The following is a 17742-nucleotide window of genomic DNA, read 5'->3' as shown; positions in this document are numbered from 1 at the left end:
TCTGATGATATTTAGATATATGAGTTTATATAAGGAGTAGTTGAGATGTTATTGTGACCAAAATATCATAGTATTATGTACATAAACTTTTATGAAAAAAAATATCTTATACTTCAACAATAATCTAATCATATAGATATCAAGTGGTGAGATTTTAAAGAATGTTCATATATTATAGTTTTCTATAAACATAAGAAAACACTAACATAAGAAATAAATGTTGATTTTAATGGACTAACATCCATGAAGTTCATTATTCTTATATTATTGTATATAAGTGACTCACTTGTAATTTATTATGAGTATTATCTAATATGAATGTGAGTGATGTAATTAATATATGAATGTGTTATGTAGATGCATATCATCATGTTGTATTTTTAAAATATTTAGCTTGCTCTCGTGGGTACACTTTTAGGAGAAAACCAAGCTAGAAAAATATTTTACTTTTCTTAGTATTTTATGTATTATATATTTTATATATAGAGTTGTAGGAAACTTAAAATATCAGTAAAATTGAAATAATAAAATAATGACCAATTTGTAATTATCATAATCTTAATTATATTTATTTAAATATATATTTAAGTTTAAAAATTGATAAAAAAATATATAATTTTAAAATATAACAAAATTTCAGTACAAAAATATATAATAAATATAAAACTATTATTAACAAATAAACCAATTTAGTAGACTTCAAAATGGTTTTTTGAATGTCTTGAAATTTGACGTTTTTAACTGAATTGTTTTCAAAGAATATACTTTCTATCGTTTTGATTCGTAATATGTTAGAAGAATTTAAATTTATGAAATATATCAAAAGATTCAATAAAGAATATTAAGATAAAGGTATAAAAAATAATTATTTTAATTTATAAATTAAATAATTCATTATTTGAAATGGGATAGTTAATAAATATGATTATATATTTGATTTCTTTCAAGGAAAAAAATTGATTTCCATTCTTATTTATGCTTTTGGAATTTTACTTAAAGAGGATAAATCACGTTATAATATTTTCCGGTAAATTTTTAATATTAATAAATTATTCTATAGATTATGTGTTATATAAGTAAGAATATTTGGATGTTTACTTCCTAAACAATTTATACTTTGACATTTATATAATTATTCCATAAAAAATAAATTTTAATAGAAAGTTAATTAAAATTAATTTTCCATAATAACATTTATTACGTTTTTAAAACATATCGCAAGAAAATATTTATAATTTAATTGTGTTTTATTGAATTTTATCGCGTAACGCTAAAATGTTATAAAGTAGTGTTGACCATCTAAATTCCTTTTAAATTATGTACTGAAAATATCTGTTTCATATTTATCTCAAGAAAACAATTTGAAAATAAAAAATGAAAAAAATACGGAACCCAGCGATGAAATTGGATTGGACGATTAATGCGGGTTTGAACAGATCTTGTTTAATTAAAATTACAATATCAATTAGGTAAATTCATATCAAAATAGATATTACAGAAAAGTCAATTCAAAATAGATTTATATCAATTATTTTTAGACCAAGTCATTCTTAATAATAATAATAATAAAAGTGATAAAATAAATAAAAAATATAAATGTAAGAAAACATTACTATCGTAATAAATTAGGCTATTCGTGATAAATATTTATAAGACTCTTTTACAAAAATATCTCACTTTACAAGGTTTTCTTTTTCTAAATGTATCTTGTGAAATAATGAGATAAACTTTTTGTCTCTTATTAGAATTGGAAAGTATAGATGAATACAAGTTACACAATCATGATTCTCTCTAAGCATAATTAATTAGGTAAGAAAGAATTAATGGAAAAGGAAAATATTAAATTGAGAAGAATAATATAAATTATTAGTAAAATAATTAATACTGATATTAAATTAAATAGTTTTATTAAAAAATGTAAATTAATTGAAGAGGTGTTATAGTTTTATAAATATGGATAGAGAGAATAATCGAGTTTGATAAATACAAATGAAATGAGTAATATTTAATAGTACTTAACATATTTTATAAATTATTTCATGCAAGTTGTAAATAGAAAAGTGTATAATTAATTTTCTTAATAAGTAGGATTTCCTGCTAAACCCATATGATGACCTTTTCATCCTCATTATTATTAGTTACTAATTATTATTACTTAATAATGAGGTGTATTTTCTTTTACTTAATTTAATCATGAGTTCATGGCTTTCTGAAGGTGGGAACTACAACTCTTCATAGCCAAAAAAGTTTGAGGGAGTCAACTTGAAAATTTCAATAGTAGTAGTAATAATGAGCTTTCCCTTGGTCAACATAATTGCATAATGATAATTAATCACATAGTCTTTTTAAAATGCAGTATGCAAAATTTTCACTCAAATATCAATATTTTATATATTTTTTGTTTATAAAATTTTATGTTAAGTATCATTATAAAATCTGAGATATCAGTTAGACTAATATATAAACTAAGACACCAATCCAATAATCATCGTTTAAATATTAATTTTTGTGCTTTTTATTCCTTCAATAATATATATATATATATATATATATATTTTATTGTGCATAATATTTACTTGGGAGCCGAATTCTTCGATTAGTTTACGTGGCACTGGAAGAGCAGATGGAATTTCCATTATCGGAACCGAATTTTGAACTGGTTTTTATGTTTTATCTTATGTTTTGATTTATTAAATTAGATAATATGAAGGCAAAAAATTAGAAAAAGTTATAAAAATAATTTATTGAAAATAATTATTTGGAGAAAAAATAAAATAAAAATTTAAAAATAATAATTAATTATATTTAGTAAGTGTGTAGGATATAATTATTTAGATAAGTAAAAAATTAGATAGAAATAGATAAATTTTTAAACAAGAGATTTTGTGGACGAAAAATAAAAGGATTGTAAGAAAGTAATGAAAAGTATGTGATATAATTAAATTTATTTAATAATAAAAAATATATTAATTTAAAAAAATAAGTGTATGTCCTATATAAATTTAGAGAAAGAAAAATCTGAATAAATAATAAATTTAAATCTTAAAAAAATAAGTGTATGTCCTATATATTTTAAGGAAAGGTAAATCTTTAGTTTTGATAGAGTTTTTTTTGTCTCGTGATTGTTCATATTTCACACTTGGATGTAGTAGTTGAGTTTTTTTCCAACGCTTGATCATTTGTGTGATATTAATGTCAGATTTGATTTCTATTGAATCGTGCATAGTTTTTTTATTAGTCACTCTAAGAGGACGATGATAGTTGATTTTGGTGACTTCTTTGTAGTCTCCATATTGTAGTACTTAGAGTTATGTTGTGTAACAACTCATGAAAAGACCAATTGTGTTGAGTTATCATTGTTATTGGGTTGTTACATCTATAGATAAGACCTTAACCATTTGGACTTTCCATTAGGATGACTCTTTGGGTAATGCCTTTGAGGTAAAATATTCCTTTCATGAGGTGTTGGGGTTTATGGAAGAGGTTGGAATGGGTTGGTTTAAAAGTGTCATAATTTGTTTTGTATATCTTTCCAACTTAGCATACAATTCAATTATTGTATTCAAAGGAAATGAGGCTTACAAGCTAGCATTTCATGTACATGAACATCTGTTGAAATGTGAGTAGCATGATACATACGTGAGCCCTTTTCATTGAGTGTAGGTTGACACTAATACAAGTTATTTAAAGGTGTAATGTTTGGAATGTCCAAAGTAGTGAAAACTTTATCATTTAGGGGACTAAAGGTCAATTCTATGGTAGATGAAACAATTTAGGAGAATGACATGGGAATTGGACACTTTCGTTGCTCGATTTAATTTGGTCATTTGCAATTAAAGCTACAAGATTAGAATTGAAATAATTTTGAGTCACTATGATGTCGAAGTGCTCCATTTGAAGATGAAGAGTTCAATGATGATCGTGTTGACATAATGGATTTGTTTTGGTTTTCTTGGGATGTATTGTTGTGTCCTCGTGGCATTAAATTGGTATATGGTTCCATTTATAAAGTAGAAATCCCATCAAATGCTCAACACATGTTCCTAGTGACATGGACAAGTTGTAAATGTGTGCCAGTATGCATGTTCATTTTATGATAGATTTTACGAGTCACCACAACCACCCATTATGATGGAAGAGGCCCAAGCAGAAGCACAAGCCCAAGTGCAAGCCCATCAAAGAGGAGATTTGGGCCAACCACTAGAGTTATGGCCAAGAAGATCCAAGAAGATTGGAATGCTGCTACTGACGACAGAGAAACCTTCTTATACATGTTCAAGATGCCATAAACTCTAGTGTAGAGTAGACTTTAAATTCTTGTCAAAATTAGCATAGGAACTTTATTTGTAATTTTCTTGGAATTAAATGTGGGCACCTAAAACACCAACCTAGGTAAACTTAGAGTTTCTAAAAACCTCTAAATTTACCAAGGTCGGTCTAGAAAGCCCATGGAGAGGGTGAGCATACAAACTAGACACACCCCTCCCCATATGCTCATTTAGGCGCCACTTTTTGGAGAGAATTCATTTGAATTTCCCTCCACTTTATTTTGAATTTCCAGCCCTCTATAAATAAGAGGGCTTGACTCATGTATTTTCAAGATTAATATAATAGTGAATTGCTGCCAAATTTGAGCCAATATCACTACTTGTTAAAAACCTCTCAAGGTTAGACTATTGATCTTCAAATTCCATTCTACCAAAGAGAGATGGCCTCACCACTCCCATTTCATACCTAACCTGAACCTCCAAGGCATCCACATCTCCTAGGAGAGCCTTGACCGTGAATCTCCATTAAGCTTCCGCAAATTCCACCAACAATCCTCCAAGAATGAAGACACTCTTCCATCACATTACATGGTAGGGTTACATCTCATCCAACGTAGTATAGGTCAACACCAATGACTATGATAAGTGATAAAAATGTGTTAGTTTGCATGTTTATGAAAAATGTCTTATGCCACTCCAACAACCCAATGCATGTCAGGATTACATCCCATCCAACACAATGTAGGTTTGCACGTGTTTCCAGTGATTATGACAAGTAATAAACATGTGACAATGTGCATGTTTATCGGATGATATGTGTCCTGAGCCACCTCAACCACCTAAGACAAAGTCAGACACCATAACTCAAGGCTAAAAGTACATACATAGAGGAATATATATTCTCTCTCAAGCCTTGTATAAAATCTAAATAGTAGAAATAATTTCTGACCTTGTATTTTGGATCAAGAGTGGAATAGAAATCAAACCCTAAACCTAAGGTTGAGAGGGCATGAACAAGAACCTCTACAAACATTAACTTACCATGCAGGCTAGGGTTAGTAGATGAGAAGGGCGTCCACTCCAAACTCTAAACCTAGCTTGCCATGCAAACTAGGGTTAGGGAAGCCCTATTACACGTTCCACTTCTCCTCCATGGCTATAAATAGAGCCCTACATCTCTTATAAATTCAGCTTATATTGAGTAATGAATCTCTGTCAAATTGAAGAATCAAATACTTTTTATAGTCACTACAAAAAAAAGTGTATATTGTGACAGTTTTTTTTCGTATAAAGTGGCGTTTATAACCGCCACAATATACGCTTGTGGCGGTTTCCCAAACCGCCATAGAACTGGCCGCCACAAAGTTTAATGTGGCGGTTTTATGTTACCCGCCGCAACACCCGCCACTTTAAACATAGTGTAAGCAGTGACAGTTTTTATATGTAAGTAGTGTCAGTTATAACTGTCGCAATTTACAATCATTGAAGAAAATACTGACACCATAGTATACGTAAGTAGTGACGTTTTTAACTGACGTAATTTTAATACTGAATAAATAAAATTTAACCACTTTTTTGTAATTTGTTTTATAGAATTATAAAATTTAACCACCACTTTTTTATAATCTTTTTTATAATCTGTTTTATACAATTATAAAATTTAACCACCACTTTTTCATAATAAAATAAAATAATGTATAAAATTATAATCATCCATTCATTTCATTGAAAATTAAAGCACACATAATGATGTTCAAAAATTTATATGTAATTGAATATTAAAACACATAAAAAGTTCATACATTCCTAATCAAGTTTAAAATTATAACACATAATTGTTCAAAAGTTCATACATCCCTAATCAAGTTTAAAATTAAAACACATCCCTAATCAGTTTTGCTTCCAGCACTTGATCCTATTACTTGATTAGGTGATGGAGCACCACTTCCATAATCTGATGCCTGAAATAAATAATTTTAAGTTAATGAATTTGTATGTTTATAATTATAAAATAAAAGACACTAATAAAATAAAAGACACCAATAAAAGACTTCAGTATCGAAATAGTTGTTCTGATCTCTCCTCATTTTAACTACACCTCTGAAGACCTCAATGTTGTTGTAACATAACGCTAGTGTTCCAATTGCCATTATCTGTCACAGTGCAGCACATGTCAAATAAACATCAAAATTACTAGGGAAAGATTATCAAAATAACTATTGCTAGATTCATTAAACATAAAATGAATATGAGCGAAATTAACACCCCTTTGACCCCAAAAAAAAAATTAATAGTGCTTAAAGAAAAATAGGTTCCACATAGCATCAGATTGTACCCAGTAAATCCACCCAAGCAGCTTCTTCCTCTAGAACATATGCAACTCAAAAGAAAAAATTTATTATTCCACGTAGTATTAACTAAAACCAGCAAAGCTATATAGCTAAACCCTCACACAATCATGATCTATTAAAATCACTCAACCACAGGAAGACAATCTGTACTCTCACAATTATTGTACATGAAGTTTCTATTAAAAGATATTCTGTTTCATGGCTTACCACTATGTATAGGTAAAACACTTAACTAAAAATTGTATAATAGATTGTTATTAACACATCTTTTGGGAAGTCTTAAACTAAATCTTAAAAGAAACTGGCATATAATATACTAATTTTACTTTTTCATATTTTATTGAACTGAATAGGGAGGAAGCTGAAATGATTTAACTCTTCTGAAACATAACATGGTATGCAAACAATATAAAGCATGCATATAAATTATGGTATATCATTGCAACATAGAGTGACATGAACTAAATAACAGTTCCATCAGAAGTAACTAAGTAAAAGAACAGTACCTGGGGTATAGCACAAAAACGAAATATAGACGAGCCTCTTAAAGCAGACATGTATATTAAGGAATCTTCAGCATGCATCAGAGCATTAGTGACCATGTCATTTAAGCATTGTACTGCCTTAACAGAGTTCTCCTCATATTTCAAATCCTGGATTATAAAATTAAATTGAAGTGACAAATAAGAAACCCATACATCAGCACACCTGAACATGGAATGAAAGTCAAAAAGGTATTTCATATGTACGTTAAAAGTGTGACTGGAAATTTGATTTCACCATCATCACACCATGTTTATTCATTAGTATGTAATCGACGGTATAATAAGTAATTCCAATCCAAATTTTGATATTCAAGAAAGGGATACAAATGAGTCCACAAATGTTATTCACAAAGATATTCTATTGGTAGCACAACATGCATTAATGATAAACAGTACACACCCCCACTTCCCCAAGTGTAATAACAATGATAGCATAAAATATTTTTTTTATTGCCAACAAAATATATATAAAATTATGTACAGATTTATGTAATAGATAGTTATTTTATATATATACTATTAAGAGTATAAATAATTTTCTGATGATAGACCAAAAGGGAGCTCATACAAGAAAACAAGTTTTTGTTATCCTTAGTCCAATGGGGTTGATAATGCAGTAAGTTAACTACAGATACATTTTAGAGACTCTGAATCATGGATAGAATATCGGGTATTATATGCCTACATAACTAGAAGTTACCTTCAGAGAGCGTTCAAGATAGTAGTCAAATATTACTTGACATTTGTTGGGTCCTAGTGGAACCACAAGATTGGTGTCCATCCAAGGCCAGTTAAATATTCTTAAAGGCTTGAATGCAATGAAAAAAGGGAAAGATAAAAAGGAATTGGTATTGCTGAAAATAATCAACACTCACATGCTGAAAAGCAAGTTTGGGTTATCCTTGTTGTAAACAGAAACAAAGTTGTTCTCCCACTCCAACGTTGAGATGCTTCGAGGAAGACGATTCTTCATATCCCAAAAGACACTCCTCTCAAGATTTATTGATTTATACCAATTAAAATGTCAAACAATTAAGAACCAAACGTCATATATAATATATAATATATTATATATTAAACTGAAGTAAAAAAAAGTTAACTAAAACAAATTTACTTGGAGTGATGGTTGTGAAGCTAGAAAATGTCCATTAAACACATTAAAGATAGACATACAGGTTTGTTGTGGGTGAAAGTGGGTGCTTGGCATGGCATGGGAATTCGATAGACATCTAGGTTTTTGACTTAATCTATTACATATTTTTATTGGAATATTTTAAGATAAAAGAGTTTACCACTACCTATTTTCCTACCAAATGTTACCATTTTTGTTACCAACTACACTGTAGCCCTACACAAATTCTAACACTTTCCTAATTAGTTTACTTCAATTCACAAAAATTCCTTCTGGAGTAGCCACAGAAAAACACTATAAACAATACTCTGGAAGTTAGATAAGGGTGAAAATATATAAAGTCAAAGCCTTTTTTCTTTGCTTCAAGCATGTACTAGCAGATCAACTCAAATCAAACCAATCATTTTAGAAAAATACTAACCTTATCTCATGTGTATATCTATAATGCAACATGTCATATTTAAGTAATTGAATATTGAAAATCCAAACAGGTAAGCATTGTCTTAACAAAGTTATATGGCTCTAGACTGTAAAATTTAAAGTGTAAGGTATGTTATAAATAATATTTTGGGTAGGATAGTATGTAGTAGAGAATATTATAGGTTGATTAAAAAAAAGAAAATAATATGAAAAAGGTTATATTAAAAATATCTAAGAAAAGTTTGTTAATTCTTCTAAGTTCAAACATCCAATTATATAGTACTTAGTAAATCACCTGATGTATGACCTCGTACTGCTTCCCTTACAGCCTCAAGCAACAACTTATCATGTGATACAGAAGTCTTGCGCCCTTGTTCCTGGTACAGCTCTATAGCAATATGCCCATGCGACAGCCAGTCATCAGGAGCTACATTAACAGCCTCAACACAATTGAAACCGCAGTTGAACCCAGAGTGGTAGGCTTGAGGAAATGTCAGAACAAAGTCCCCAGGGTTTTGGACACACCTATAAACTGGTATTCCTTTAGACTTAAGGATAGAAGGAGAAAGCTGTGTGACCTGTAACAAGTTAGAAATACAAGCAATAGATAAATATACGTCCAAAGAAATAAACAAGATCATCCAACATCACTAGTTACCTGTTTAATAATAGAAATATGGACAGGTAGGTAAAATGGAGATGTAAAACATGGAATTCCATCAAATGAGAACATAATATTAATTCTTTTGTCACCTCTCAAGCATATAAAATAAACAAGAATATCAAATGATGTTTGTCAAGTGATAGAAAAACTTTTACTCACCAGCTTATGAAGCAAGTCGGGTTGTTCTTCAAAAAGTTCTGGTAAATGCTTTCTCATAGCCTTTTCCAATTTGCAGGCATCTTTTCTAGGGACTCCATACCACAATTTTGGAGCTCCCTAATGCATGTAGTTTAATGAATATAAATGGTGATCTTCCACATGTTGCATTCACAATTAAACCAAAAAGAAAATATAAAGTTGTTTTAAACTGCAGATCCTATGGTATGTAAGGACTCATTCTCTCCCACACACACACAACATCAACAAATTGCCACTCAACACAACAAATAGTTTTGTTGTTGTTTAGCAAACAAATCCACGCAAAAAGATGACACCTACACCATGAAAGAACTCCACCACCAAAAAAGCTAGCTGTAGTAGTTCGAGCGCAATCTCCATTCCAGAATTTCCAGTTCTTACAAAACCAGATCTGCAAAACAATATTTATTTATTACAAATTTTTTAAACAAATCCAAAGCCCTAAATCAAATTTTAAACAAAAAATCAGAACCCCTAAATTATATTTTTTTTATTAAACTTACCAATAACTCAAAAGTGGTACTGAAGCACCGAAGAACACAAAAGGGGGAGATTCTGATTGGAATTCGAATCGTATAATCAAGTGGAATTGTGAGTGCAAATGTAAGAATGAACATGAGATCGTGAATTTCTCATGTTTTGAATTTCACATATACAATAAAGTCTCTAAACACAATATCAAACTTAAACCCTAACTGAAAAGTTGCAGGAACAATTTAAAAAAGCTTTAACAAAATTTGAGATACCAGCAGATATTAGTCATGATGATTCTTTTACCAATTCAAACATTGTCGAAGGTGCATCATACAACACCAGTTACCAACAGAGAATTATACCTTGGAATTTTAGGCTGCTCTGATTTTGCATTTGAAAGAGATATTGCATTTTCTTAGAACTCAAAATGAGTTTTAGAATTCTCTCACCTGCCTCTGTGATAACTTGCTTCAATTGCTCGAAAATTAGAACTCGAGTCAGGAAACTCTTTCTCCCCTGCCGCCTTTGTGATAACTTGCTTCAATTGCTTTTTAGCTACCTAGTAAAAAGATGCGGATACACAAATAGAATCACATGACAAATCCTAAACATCAAACAAAGCTGATGGTCAACATTTAATTACCTTCAAATCGGTTCCGTGTAGAGGCAGAGAGAGTAGGGTTTTGTGACAATAAACGTGTGGAGGCGGAGAGCGCTAGGGTTCGTGTGGAGGCAGAGAGGGCTAGGTTCGTGTGAGGCAGAGAGCGCTACGTTCGTGTGAGGCAGAGAGCGCTACGTTCGTGTGGAAGCAGCAAGCACTATGGTTCGTGTGAGGCAGCGAGTTTGAGGCAGAGAGAAGGACGAGAGTGAAGAGTGTTAGGGTTAGGGTTCACTCTGGTTTCCAAACTGAAATTAAAAAAAAAGTTATTTTCTTAAGTTTTCAAAAAAAATTCATTTTTCAAGTGAAAAACTGAAGGATTTTTAAATCAAGTTAAAAATGTGAATATAGGAATAAAGGAACAAAGGAATAAAGCAAGTTTTCAATTCTGAAGAAAAACTATGACAGTTAAAAATGTCATAATTTGAAAGATAATTATGGCGGTTAATGAAATGACATATTATACTGAAATTTGTGGCGGTTATTAATAACCGCCATATTAAAACCGCCACTTTTTACATATTTTTTTGTAGTGAGTCTCATTATAATCCTTGCTAGAGTTCAAGACCTAGCCTAGGGTGTCGAAAAGAAGAACCTCTGTTTCATTAAGGTTCAACGTTAAACATTACCTCATTTGCATCGTGAAACTACTTACTTCTTCATATAAATACTTTCGCTGCCATTTTTACTTCCATTTTTCGGTTCAAATCATCTCAAGCATGGAGCAAGCTCCATAACCATGTGTGTCAAGCTTATATCACATCCAACATAGTCTATGTTAGCACACTTGTCAAGTGACTATGATAAGTCATAAACATGTGGCAGTGTACATGTTTATCTGATTACAGATGTCCTGAGCCACCCCAATCATCCAATGTGTGTCAGGAATATATCCCATCCAATACAATCTAGGTCAACACGTGTTTTCAATGACCATGACAAGTCATAAAGATGTGGCAATGTGCATGTCTATCTACAAACACATGTCTTAAGTCACCCAACCACCCAATACATGTTAGGGTTGTTGGATATCTCAAGCTACTCTACTAAATATGTTTCACGAAGCCATAAGCCTTGAATAGAAGACTTGGAGTCTCATAAAGTGTCTAGGTAGCTTAGTCTAGTGTTTGATAACTTGATCTATCTCTTATCTCAAGCATACGATGAAGATTCAAAACACAAAGCCTTTTTCGAAAGAGTTAAATTGTTTTTAATAACTCAAAGGTTTTTCAATATGTTAAAAGTACTTTCAACTTGTTAAAATTTATGTTTTACATACACTGCAGCTTTTTCAATTGGTTTAAATTTTTCTTTTCCTGAAAAGTACAATTTTTCAATTGGTTAATTGAAGAAACAATCGATTAAAAGTTTTTTTGATGTGTTTTCTTCTAGAAGTTGTTTTTGAGTTAGTTTTGCTTCCATTTTCAGTTTTAACTTCTCAAAAATATGTTTTGAAACTGTCTAAGTGTTTTTCATAACATCAACCTGTTATTTTGTTGTTTTCTTAACAGTTTTCAAAACTGTTCTGTTTTTTCGTTCAGTTTTAAAATCTATAAAAGGAAGACTTATTTTCTATCTTAGACATCTCTTCAATACTGTTTTTGAAAAGCTTTAAAGTACTTTGAGTGAATTTGGTTTTTGGAGAGTTCTTTAAGTCTTTGTGAGTTCTTTGTGCTATCATTTTTCGTCACTAGCTTGAGATCAAAGGATTCATAAAGGTGTTGCGGCTTGGAAGGTCCCTGTTTGTGTCTTCTGTGTCTGCAAGAAAGGTGTATTCATTTCATTTTTCTTATACTTTGTAAGGTCGTATTGATTTGCTTCTAAGTTAGTATTTGTTGAAGCATAAACATTACTGTATAGTGTTTTTCAGTGTATGCTTGTAGCTCTTGTAGGGTTCAAGAGCTATTCTTGATAAATCTTTTGTAAAAGATACTTTTGATTTAGTAAAATCTATCTTAGTGGGAGATGAGACTGAATGTAGCTCAGTTTTGAGTGAACCAGTATAATATTCAGTGGTTGAAGTGGAGAAATGGTAAGAAATAAAGTGAGAGGTGAGGCCAACTCATTAGGAAAGAGTATATGGTTAGCTAAATTTGGAGACTACCCAAGAGAGTGCTCAAAAACAAGTTGTACAACCAAAATTGCACAGCATAACAATACTCATTCAAGCTAAAAAATACATAGTCATTCTATTTATAGGTGCAAAACTCGGCCAAGGAGTAAAATAAATGGAGGGAAAAATCAAAATTAAACCTAAGTGCCAACTTAGTAACACCTTCCGTGTGATTAGGCGTGTTAATCACTTTCTGCCCTAGCTTAGCATGCAAGGTTGATTGTCCTAGGGTTTCTCTTGGGCCAAGAGAATCCCAATTGAAACGTAGGTTTAGAAACACTAGTTTTAATCCTAGTCTACAATAAGTCCAAATACAAACTCAAAAACCTATACTACTTAGCCCAAAGGTAAGACCCAAATTATTTAACAAATACAAGCTCAAGAAAATCTATTATACTACTTTATACATTTGTACAAACTAATGCTTGAACCCAGATGATAAAAGTTTGGCTTTGTTAAGTTCAACTAAATCTCAGTTTTCTTGTATTCTTCTAGCCATAGCTTTAGCGGTTGATCCTTTGCTTAGGGGTCTTTTATCATTTACATCTTGTAATCTTATTTGCAATAATATGTAAAAGTTCTCGTCTTTGTGACAAGGGAAATTTCTACAAGTTTTTCATGTTTTTTGACTTCAATTTCTTAAAAATTAAATATTACAATTTTTAATTTCACATACAATTTTTTTTCCACATTTATGTGTAGAAAACACTATTGCATATGACTTAAAATGTTTACTTCATTCAATCAATCAAAATTAATCCATTCATTTTTCAACTCCAAATTTTAACCATTTTTTTTCTAAATTTTATATTTTAAACAAATACCTACTCATATTATTATTTTACCTTTAAAATAAACCAACATGATTACTTATTTACTATCTTTCTCTAAATTAATATATTACATACACTTATTTTTAAAATAATATATTTTTTAAGTCAATCAATTCAATTATATCATATACATTACATTACTTTCTTCCAATTATTTAAAAAAAATTCTCATTTATATTTCTTTAAAATATATTTGTTTGTAAAAATTTATTTATCTGACTTTTTACTTTTCTAAACAATTAAATTTCACACACTTACATATTAGACAGTTACTTCAACTTTTGCGTGTTAGACAGTCTAACATATCAAAGATTGTCTAAACCTAATTTATGTGCTCCTAGAATACTTTCTAACATTGTTTAAACATTTTCTAATCCTACTTGATAGTGCTAATTCATAAAATCAAAGTTTCATTTAAAATAATTAATTAAATATTTTTAAGAAATTTTCGTATTCTTAAAAGTAAAATAGAGCATCCCAAAAACTCTAAATCTTGATTACAAAGTGTTTCAAGGACTAATATGTCATAAAGATTAAGATTAAGTTAATATGAGAAAGTTTTCAAATTAATAGTGTTGAATTTGACCGTTTTTGAAAAGTAGAGGCATATTCAATCATTGTCTTAAAACATTTTTAGAAAATATATTGATGAAATAATCTAGGTTAAAGTTTGATTCTTTTTCAATGTTTAAAATTTCCACAAATTTAGAAAGTATTTGAAAATATATCTATAGTTAAAATTCTAGAATAAAAGGTTTATATAATTCTTAAAATTTTAAAATTATGATTCAATAATATTCATGTGTTTAATTGTTGATTATTATTGATTCTGATACTCTAAATGTTTCTAGAAATTGTTTACAATATTTGGGATGTGCGAAAAGACTTCAAAGTCAAATTTTCCTTTTAAAGCATCTAATAGTAAAACAAAGGTGTTAAAACAAGTGATTCGTGCAATAAATGAAAATATCTATTTCAAGCCTTGACAATGAATGATTTATAGATATAAAAGTATTTCCAAGTTCAACATGTGATTATGTCGCATTAACAACTTCAAATCAGAAGTTTTCATTTTTAGCGTCTAATACGAGAGATGATGAACAATACAAAGTTATGAAAAATTCAAGTATAGATGTGTCAAAGCTTCAACATTCAAATTTATACAAATGAAAAAACATTTTAAAAGTTCAAATATGTGATTAAGATGGATAAATTGCATTAAAGTCAAAGTTTCTTGCACGAAGAAAGAAAAACCGTGCAAATTTAAATAAATATTTGAGTAAATTGTTTTAAAGCTTCAATGTACATATTTGGACAAGGAAAAAAAACATTTCAAATTGTCTCACGTTTAAGACGCACATGAAATGGCTTAGTACAAAAAGTTTCCAAATAAAGTGTCTAACGACTATATGGTACACATTACAAGAACTTCAAACGTACAACTTCTAAAAGATATATAAAAACCTAGGAGACAAAAAACAAGAAATAGAACAAGAACATTGAAAATGATTTCAAAGAGAAATTCGAGTTTGTTTGAGAGTTTTGCTTTATACATATTCTATTTGCTTCGTAAAGCATCTAGTGTGTTGGGATGTGAGTCAAACCTTTGTAAATCCTTCACCCCAGATAAGTATGCCATGTGAGCTCACATTGTACTCTCTTTCGAAAATGTTTTCTTCAATTCTTTGAGAGATGTTGATCTCAGTGGGAGATTAAGACTAGTTTACTTGAAAAGGTTTATACTTGTCCTAGAGAGGTGTTAAAACTCATTATACCTGGAGAGATATAATACTTGTCATGAAGAGATGTATAATACTTGTCCTGGAGAAGTGTTAAATCTCAATTAGTGAAAAACCCTTAAATGATTTGCTTAAGGGGATTGCATGTAGCCCAACTGGTAGGGTGAACCAATATAAATTTGTGATTATTTTTCTCTTTCTTTATCGGTTAAATGTTGTGCTTGCTTTATTTTTATATATGTGAATTGAGTTCAAACTCCATTCAACCCTCTTTTAGAGCCAAATGTCCCTACATCTTTCAAACAATTAATTTTAATTAATTATTTTTATAATTTTTTTCTCAAAATTTTTCCTTTCATATTATTTAATTTAATAAATCAAAACATAAAAACAAAACTTAAAATTGGGTCTTTTGAGAATTGAATTCTGGATTTTCCCGTGTCACCTAAGCTAATCCAACGTCAATTTTGACTTCCAAGATGAAGATGATGATGCATAATTTATTTTATTTTTATTCACTTCTAATATTAATATGCTTGTAATATTTATTACTATTGATTTTATCACATGCAAAACAATTCATATGCACATAAGACATTTTATGATTGTAATATCTTTAGTTTTAATATTTATTACTAGTTTGTTTTCTTTAAGTATTAATTACCAGAATGTGCTTCATTTTAGTAGTTCTATGTATGTTTTCTTTGCTTAAGCGTCTCTTTGTTTAAGCAACCTACCTCCAACGCTTAAGCCAAGTTATTGTCAAGCTTAATTGACATACATTTCACACTTAAGTTTGACTAATACCATGTTTAAAGGATCATTCCATTGAACTTAGCTTTAATAGTTAAATATTCATTACAAGTGACACAATTTCACTCTCACTTAAACGCGTGTAAATTTGCATTAAACGAGATGCAACTCTTTTGTTTAAGCACGTGTAAACTAACATTTAGTGACTTTCATCTAAAAATCTTACCACTTTAAGAAAAACATTATCTTTTTATTTTACATTTTTTTTGTCTCACTTCAGGTGATACTTTTATCCAAACAATAATCACTTAACATGACCATATACTTGTTTAAACTACCAAACAATTTTGTGCTGACTCTTTTCATCACAATTTATGACAAATAACTATATAACAAAATCTTATAATTTTTGTCAACCAAAAAGTAAGATTTTATGATTGTATTTTTGTCATAACTATCTATGACAAAATGATAGTTTTCATTAGAAAAGATGTTCTTTTAGTAATTGGTGAAAATTTAATTTTTTAAAAATTATTGTATTTTTAGTAATAAAAAATTATTATATATATTTTATTTCTATGTGTTAACCTTCCTTTTGACTAGTAAACATTAAAAGTATCGTTTCAATCTTTTATTTGGAAACAAAATAAAAAAGAATAGTATTGTTTTTAAATTTTTACATGCTGAAAGAGAAAAAGTAAAGTAATAATAATACGAGAATTTATTATCATTATTATTATTTAAATATTCTTAATTTTATATTTGACCGTTCAACGTAAAATTTTTTTATCTTAAAACATCATTAAATAATAGAGATATTTTAAGAGTATCAATTCTTATACAAGTAAGTCATTTGAGATTTTTTTTACGTACATTAAACACATCAAAATTAAAATTCTAAAATAGACTAAACTAATACAAATTCTAAAACAGACTAAACTAATAAAAACAACATCCTAATACTCTATACACACAAATAACGAACAAAATTTTTTCTTACATACTATCTACAAAGATTTATCAACAAACCCCACAATCCCACAGTTCAGCGTACAGTTATAACATTGTGAACTAAAATGAAATACCGAAACCTCTTAGAAAAGTTTCTTTCTCTGAATTCAAATATAAAAGTGAGGAAAATGAAAAAAATAAAAAAGTAATAATAAAATAATTGAAAATATTTGGTTTTTAAATTAAAAATAATAAGAAAAAACTATTTTTATAACATTATTTTCGTTTAATTTTATTATTTAAATATTATTATCATATTAACAAAATATTAAATCTATATTTTAATCCATATAATTGATTATATTTTATTATGAAACTTGAAAAACTAGAAAAAATATAATTAATTATTTTCAAAAATAATTTATTATGTGAAAATGTAATTGAATATTATTTTTCTTTATTATCATCAGTGCGGAAAAAAGTTACTTTCTAAGTTTCAATTTTCGTATTTTCTTTTTATTTAAGAAAAAAAATAAGATCGTTCACACTTTTGTACTTATTTTTGCTCAGTTGCTTTTCTATCATATAATTTAAAACATGGAATTAGAAACAGTAATACACTATTATATGAAGAATTTTTCAT

This window comes from Phaseolus vulgaris, chromosome 4 (genome assembly GCF_051622355.1).
Source record: "Phaseolus vulgaris cultivar YP4 chromosome 4, ASM5162235v1, whole genome shotgun sequence".
Classification (NCBI taxonomy): Eukaryota; Viridiplantae; Streptophyta; class Magnoliopsida; order Fabales; family Fabaceae; genus Phaseolus; species Phaseolus vulgaris.
The sequence above is the reverse complement of the archived record's forward strand: the minus strand, read 5'-3'. Positions refer to the sequence as shown.